Genomic DNA, 8,062 nt, shown 5'->3' with positions numbered 1-8,062 from the left:
AAAAATTATACTTTAAGTTCCAGGGTACATGTGCATAACATGCAGGTTTGTTACATATGTATACATGTGCCATGATGGTGTGCTGCACCCATTAACTCGTTATTTACATTAAGTATATCTTCTAATGCTATCCCTCCCAGATCCCGCCACCCCACGAGAGGCCCCAGTGAGCGATGTTCCCCACTCTGTGTCCAAGTGTTCTCATTGTTCAATTCCCACCTATAAGTGAGAACATGCGGTGTTTGGTTTTCTGTCCTTGCGATAGTTTGCTCAGAATGATGGTTTCCAGCTTCATCCATGCCCCTACAAAGGACACAAACTCATCCTTTTTTATGGCTGCGTAGTATTCCATGGTGTATATGTGCCACATTTTCTTAATCCAGTCTATCATTGATGGACATTTGGGTTGGTTCCAAGTCTTTGCTATTGTGAATAGTGCTGCAATAAACATAAGTGTGCATGTGTCTTTATAGCAGCATGATTTAAAATCCTTTGGGTATATACGCAGTAATGGGATGGCTGATGCCCAGCTAATTTGTGTGTGTGTGTGTGTGTGTGTGTGTGTGTGTGTTTTTAGTAGAAACAGGGTTTCTCTGTGTTGGTCAGGCTGGTCTCGAACTCCCAACCTTAGATGACCCGCCCACCTCGGCCTCCCAAAGTGCTGGGATTACAGGCGTGAGCCACCGCACCCGCCTGCTGACTTATGATTTTAAAGAAAAGATCATGAGCTATTAGCCTGAAAGTTTATGTTGTTTTTGGCCCTGCTAGTGTTTTTTTTTTTTTTTCTTTCTTTCTTTTTTTAAAGTTAGTTGTGTAACACTTAAACATTGAGAGATTTCATATAAAAACTGTTTCTGGCTTCGTTTGAAAAATAAGATCTAGTAACACGAGGCTCACGTTTCTGCTTGACAACAATCTGCCAAAGCTCAGAAGTGGCAAAACCCTTTGGATGGTTCATATTTGCTCTAGATCACCACAGTCTCCATCTCCCCTCCTGTCTCATTCCTGAGCAGCTTTCCTCATTTATGTTACCTCCTTGGCCTCTGTAGATGTTTGACTTTGGCTTCCAATGTTAAGATTTTCTTGTGTGATTCTTTTTTTAACTTTTTTTTTTTTTTTTTTTTGAGACGGAGTCTCACTCAGTAGCCCAGGATGAAGTGCAGTGGATCTCTGCTCACTGCAAGCTCCGCCTCCTGGGTTCACGCCATTCTCCTGCCTCAGCCTCCCGAGTAGCTAGGACTACAGGCGCCCGCCACCACACCTACCTAATTTTTTGTATTTTTAGTAGAGATGGGGTTTCACCATGTTAGCCAGGATGGTCTCAATCTCCTGACCTCGTGATCCACCCGCCTCAGCCTCCCAAAGTGCTGGGATTACAGACGTAAGCCACCGTGCCTGGCCTCTTTTTTTAACTTTTAAGTTCAGGGGTACATGTGCAGGTTTGTTATATAGGTAAACTTGTGTCGTGGGGGTTTGTTGTACAGATTATTTCATCACCCAGTTATTAAGCCTAGTACCCATTAGTTATTTTTCCTGATCCTCTCCCTCCTCCCACCCTCCACCGTCTGATAGGCCTCAGTGTGTGTTGTTCCCCTCTATGTGTCCATGTGTTCTCATCATTTAGTTGGTACTTGTAAGTGAGAACATGCGGTACTTGGTTTTCTGTTCCTGTGTTAGTTTGCTAAGGATAATGGCCCCCAGTTCCATCCATGGTCCTGCAAAGGACATGAACTCATTCCTTTTTATGGCTACATAGTATTCCATGGTGTGTGTGTAGCACATTTTCTTTATCCAGTCTATCATTGATCATGTTCCATGATCTTTGCTATTCTATGTCTTTTCCATTTGCTATTCCAGGTCAGTTTCATGTCTTTGCTATTGTGAATAGTGCTGCAGTGAACATATGTGTGCATGTGTCTTTATAATAGTGATTCTTAAATAGCCTTGGAAAGTAATTTCAAAATACCATTTCATGCCTAGGTAAGCATAGGTCTTATCAGATTAATATATGTAATTAATCGGTTCATGATGGAAGCCAGACATGATAAGATTAATTGGGCCAAGGTCATCAGTGGTTTAACCTGTTTTATTCTAGAATTGTTTCTGGAAGGGAAGGCTTTAGGGAAAGTAATAAGTGGCTTACAGAGCAAAGAGAGAGCAGTTGCCTCAATGAAGGTTTACAGATTGAGGTAGCACAATGCAGTAAGAAATGTCTAAGACCAAATCCTTTCTACAAGAATCATGTCACTCTCTCTCAGCCTCAGTTTCCTTATCTCTAAAATTGGGAGGGTAAAATCTATTTTGCAAGAGTCTTATGTGGTTTAAGATAATGTATGTATAGTGCCTTGCCCATCTTAAGCAATTAATAGCAGTAAATTGAAGCAGAAGTAACAGTAAAAATGGCAGTAACAGTTATCCTGTTGAACCTAAGATTGCCCAGGTTGCTTCAGCCTAAATGGACTATTCGGGACTTAAAATGTCTGGGTTGACTGCAGCAACCCCAGTTCCTGTAAGCATAAGGCCCTTCTCTCTTAGCCTCGCTCAGCTGGATACTGATAGGATTCACCCATCTGCTGTCCTCAGCATCACTCTTTATCCTGGAGAATCCCTGACCCTTTGGGAAGTTTGTTGTAGCTGTTTTTTCTTTTTTTAAAAAGTGACATTATTCTTTTTCGCAACAGGTTTGCCGCCAGAACACAAGTGTCGTGAAAACTACTAAGCCAAATGGGAAAAGAAAAGACTCATATCAACATTAGTGTCATTGGACACGTAGATTCAGGCAAGTCCACCACTACTGGCCATCTGATCTACAAACGCGCGTCATCGACAAAAGAACCATTGAAAAATTTAAGAAGGGGGCTGCTGAGATGGGAAAGGGCTCCTTCAAGTATGCCTGGGTCTTGGATAAACTGAAAGCTCAGCGTGAACATGGTATCACCATTGATATCTCTTTTGTGGAAATCTGAGACTAGCAAGTACTATGTGACTATCGTTGATGCCCCAGGACATAGAGACTTCATCAAAAACATGATTACAGGGACATCTCAGGCTGACTGTGCTGTCCTGATTGTTGCTGCTGGTGTTGGTGAATCTGAAGTTTGGGCAGACCTGAGAACATGCCCTTCTGGCTTACACACTGGGTGTGAAACAACTTATTGTTGGTGTTAACAAAATGGTTACACTGAGCTACCCTACAGTCAGAAGAGATACAAAGAAATCATTAAGGAAGCCAGCACTACATTAAGAAAATTGGCTACAATCCCGTCACAGTAGCAGTTGTGCCAATTTCTGCTTGGAATGGTGACAACATGCCGGAGCCAAGTGCTAACACACCTTTAGGTTTAAGGGATGGAAAGTCACCAGTAATGATAGCAATGCCAATGGAGCCACACTGCTTGAGGCTCTGGACTGTGTCCTACCACAAACTGGTCCAACTGACAAGCCCTTGTGCCTGCCCCTCCAAGATGTCTACAAAATTGGTGGTATTGGTACTGTTCCTGTTGGCCAAGTGGCAACTGGTGTTCTCAAACCTGGTATGGTGGTCACCTTTGCTCCAGTCAACGTTACAACTGAAGTAAAGTCTGTCAAAATGCACCATGAAGCTTTGAGTGAAGCTCTTCCTGGTGACAATGTGGGCTTCAGTGTCAAGAATGTATTTGTCAAGGATGTTTGTCATGACAATGTTGCTGGTGACAGCAAAAACGACCCACCAATGGAAGCAGCTGGCTTCACTGCTCAGGTGATTATACGGAACCATTCAGGCCAAATCAGCGCTGGCTATGCCCCTGTACTGGATTGCCAAATGGCTCACATTGCATGCAAGTTTGCTGTGCTGAAGGAAAAAAATTGGTCGCCGTTCTGGTGAAAAACTGGAAGATGGCCCTAAATTCTTGAAGTCTGGTGATGCTGCCATCATTAATATGGTTCCTGGCAAGCCCATGTGTGTTGAGAGCTTCTCAGACTATTCACCTGTGGGTCGCTTTGCTGTCCATGATATGAGACAGACAGTTGCTGTGGGTGTCATCAAAGCAGTGGACAAAAAGGCTGCAGAAGCTGGCAAGGTCACCAAGCCTGCCCAGAAAGCTCAGAAGGCTAAATGAATGTTATCCCTAATACCTGCCACCCTGGTCTTCGTAATCAGTGGTGGAAGAACAGTCTCAGAACTATTTGTTTCAATTGACCATTTAAGTTTAATAGTAAAAGACTGGTTAATGATAACAATGCATCGTAAAATATTCAGAAGGAAAGAAGAATGTTTTGTGGACCACTTTGGTTTTATTTTTTTGCGTGTGGCAGTTTTAAATTATTAGTTTTAAAAATCAGTACTTTTTAATGGAAACACTTGACCAAAGATCTGTCACAGAATTTTGAGACCCATTAAAACAAAGTTTAAGTGAGAAAAAAAAAAGTGACTATTTTATTTTATTTTTTGAGACGCCCAGGCTGGGGTGCAATGGCACAATCTCGGTTCACTGCAACCTCCACCTCCCGGTTGGTTTCAAGTGATTATCCTGTCTCAGCCTCCTGAGTAGCTGGGATTACAGGCACCCACCACTATGCCTGGCTAATTTTTTGTATTTTTAGTTGCCATGGGGTTTCACCATGTTGGTCAGGCTGGTCTCGAACTCCTGACCTCAGATGATCCACCCACCTAGGCCTCCAAAGTGCTGGGATTACAGGCGTGAGCCACCACACCTGGCCTAAAAAGTGACTTTAGATAAGCATTTGCTAAAGCATTTTCTGTAAAACACTAATTCCAGAGGGTGTTAAATTCTGTTTCTAAAATAATATTTTTGTTATTTCATGTTTGATATGGTTTGGCTGTGTCCCCATCCAAATCTCATCTTAAATTGTAGCTCCCATAATCCCCATGTGTCATGGGAGGGACCTGATGGGAGGTAATTGAATCATGGAGGCGGGTTTTTCCCCTTACTGGTCTCCTGATAGTGAATAAGTCTCATGAGATCTGATGGCTTAAAAAAAGGCAGTTCCCCTGCACATGCTCTCTTGCCTGCCACCATGTAAGACGTGCCTTTGTCCTTCCTTTGCCTTCTACCATGATTGTGAGGCCTCCCCAGCCATGCGGAACTGAGTCCATTAAACCTCTTTTTTCTTTGTAAGTTACCCAGTCTCAGGTATTTCTTCACAGCACTATGAAAATGGACTGATAAAATATTCAAATAAGTCTGAGAAACGCTGAACTAAACAAGACTAACCAGCTTTCATTGTTGCAGGATTTCTCAGAGTATTTAGCTTATATTATAAATATATATTTATATATTATGTATATTTATATTTACATATTATATAATATATATTTATATTTATATATTTGAAAAATATATTTTACATATACCAATATATAAAACATATTTTATATAAATATATTAAATGTATAAATATGCAAATATATATTTACTATATATAATTATATATATATTTACTATATACATAATATATATATATATATATTTAGATATGGAGTCTCATTATGTTGCCCAGGCTGGCCTTAAACTTCTGGGCTCCTAGCAATCCTCCTGCCTCAGCCTCCCAAAATGCTGAAATTACAGGCATGAGCCACTGCACTTGGCCTAGCTAATATATTAATGTAACTTTTGACTATGATATACACAATTTTCCAAACTTAGTTGATTTTGGAAATTCTCTCTTTTTTTCAGAATGTCTTGCAGGGCTAGTATTTCATGGATTATTTTGTGGAAATACTGTTTTAAGTAAATAGGAATGTAGAAAAAAACTTGAAAAAATTATCTCAAATGTGCTACGGATACAATATAAAATGCAAAAAGCATATATACAAATAAATGAAGAAATTTTTAAAAACTTGATAAGTATTTTAAAACCTAAAGATTGTTGAGAACTATAAGCTGCAAGCAAGTAGAAAGTAAAATAGACATAAATTTTAATCCCTGAATCCTTGAGCAATTTAAACTTAGACCGACTCAAGGAGGAATCTTTTTTCCCCTTTTCCTTTAGATCAATGACCTGACAGCTGCAGGCCACATGCCATCTGCCTAGATTTAATACTAGGATGAAAGTTTAAAAAGATGCTTTGGTATCATGACTTATCAAATACACCTACATGGCAACTTTAGTTGCTGAAAAACAATGTTGATTTTTTCTCACTGGTGGTCTCCTATAATCAATAAAGTATACAATTTCTATTTTAAGAATACATATGTTTTCCTCAGGGTCTCAACAATTGAATTGTTTTGATTGAAGGAAACTGCAGCCTGCCGGGTGCAGTGGCTCTTGCCTGTCATCCCAGCATTTTGGGAGCCTGAAGTGGGCGGATCACTTGAGCTCAGGAGTTCGAGAGCAGCCTGGCCAATGTGGCAAAACTCCTGTCTCTACTAAAAATACAAAAATTAGCCAGGCTTGGCGGTGCATGCATGTAATCCCAGCTACTCCAGAGGCTGAGGCAGGAGAATCACTTGAACCCAGGAGGCAGAGGTTGCCGTGAACGGAAAGAGAGAAACAGAGGGAGAGAGGGAGCGAGGGAGGGATCACTAGTGATAACAATCTTTACACCAAAGTTGTTTATCTCTTCTTCTGGTCAAAAGTCCATATTTATCAAGCAAAACGCTTAAGAGAAGTATTGCGGAATGACTGGGATTGACCATTCTGTCTGACAATGCCTGTTTTCTGGAGAAGGCTCTGTTTTGTCTGGACTATTGGTCCTGCTTCTCTGGCTTAGAGGGATCCTATTGATTCCCAGGTGCTCAGTCCATTCTTCACAATATGATGTGGGAGAATTCTCCATATACATCTCATCATGAGATGTCAGACATATTCTACCATTTTATTCCATTGAGTAAGTAAGTATCTAATTGTCATTCTGGGAGGATTAAAATCCCAAGACCTGCCTATGGGCTGTGATGTATTATTTTAGCTGAGTGGATTTAGAAGGGTGTTCTGGGGAGAGGGAACAGCTAGAGTAAGAACATGGAAATTACGTGGACTTCAGGTTTGACTAGGAGAGTGACAGGAGATGAAGCAGTGTTATTATGAGGGCCAGATCACGGAAGACCTTGTATACCCAGCCAAGGTTTGCTTTAATTTTATAACCCAGTGTTTCCATAACTCAAATAAGGCTCAGACCCCTTTTAAGACAAACAATTCTCTCAAACCCCTGATGTTGACTTCTTATTTACATTATAATATTACTTAAATATATCCATTCATAAAGCTGTGTGCAAAGTCATTATGCTTATAGTTCTTATAGCACTATAAAGTTAAAATGAATTTACAAATATTGTTTTGCTAAAATTAGATAATTGCTGTCAATTTCTTTCCTGTTTTTAAAAAGGAGCTAGTTTTTGAACACCTATCTTATTGTTGGGCCAATGAATTCGATAGTGCTCAATGTAATAGTACTTTAAAAAATTTTTAAAGCAGGCCGGGCCTGGTGGCTCATTCCTGTAATCCTAGCATTTTGGGAGGCCGAGGGTGGCAGATCACCTGAAGTCAGGAGTTCGAAACCAGCCTGGCCAACATGGTGAAACCCCATCTGTACTAAAAGTACAAAAATTAGCTGGGCGTTGTGGCATCTGCCTGTAATCCCAGCTACTAGGGAGACCGAGGCAGGGGAATCGCTTGAATCTGGGAGGCGGAGGTTGTAGTGAGTCGAGATCACCCCATTGCACTCCAGCCTGGGCAACAAGAGTGAAACTCCGTCTTAAAAAAAAAAAAAATTAAAAAGCAACTCTTCATACTAACTACTACCCATATTGCTAATGAAGTAATGTAACAATGAAATAACAAGGGAAGTTGTTACCACAAAGGAAATGTGCAATGCTTTCCTTTATAATGATGAATGTGCAATTATGACTGATCATAACATGCCTATACTTCTGTGTACTTTAGGAAGACTTGGCTTCTCTATGAAAATATGTGAACCCTTTGGCTGTAGAACATGCTATCATGTCATCTGGCTTTCATCTGGTATTATTTAAAACTTAAATTCTCTTGTTTTCTGATTTGCCTGAGGCCATTAAAGAGGTGCATTATTCTTTTACACTACATGATTTCCATGATGTCAAAT

At 40.5% G+C, this 8,062-nt stretch overlaps 1 pseudogene; it reads left to right on the top strand.

Moving 5' to 3' along the window:
• Positions 1 to 2,724: 2,724 nt before the first annotated feature.
• On the top strand, positions 2,725 to 4,100 carry LOC105480119 (putative elongation factor 1-alpha-like 3; annotated as a pseudogene).
• Positions 4,101 to 8,062: the final 3,962 nt, after the last annotated feature.

This window comes from Macaca nemestrina, chromosome 2, assembly GCF_043159975.1.
Source record: "Macaca nemestrina isolate mMacNem1 chromosome 2, mMacNem.hap1, whole genome shotgun sequence".
In the NCBI taxonomy this organism is placed as follows: domain Eukaryota; kingdom Metazoa; phylum Chordata; class Mammalia; order Primates; family Cercopithecidae; genus Macaca; species Macaca nemestrina.
This window is presented reverse-complemented; position numbering and strand designations above follow the sequence as displayed.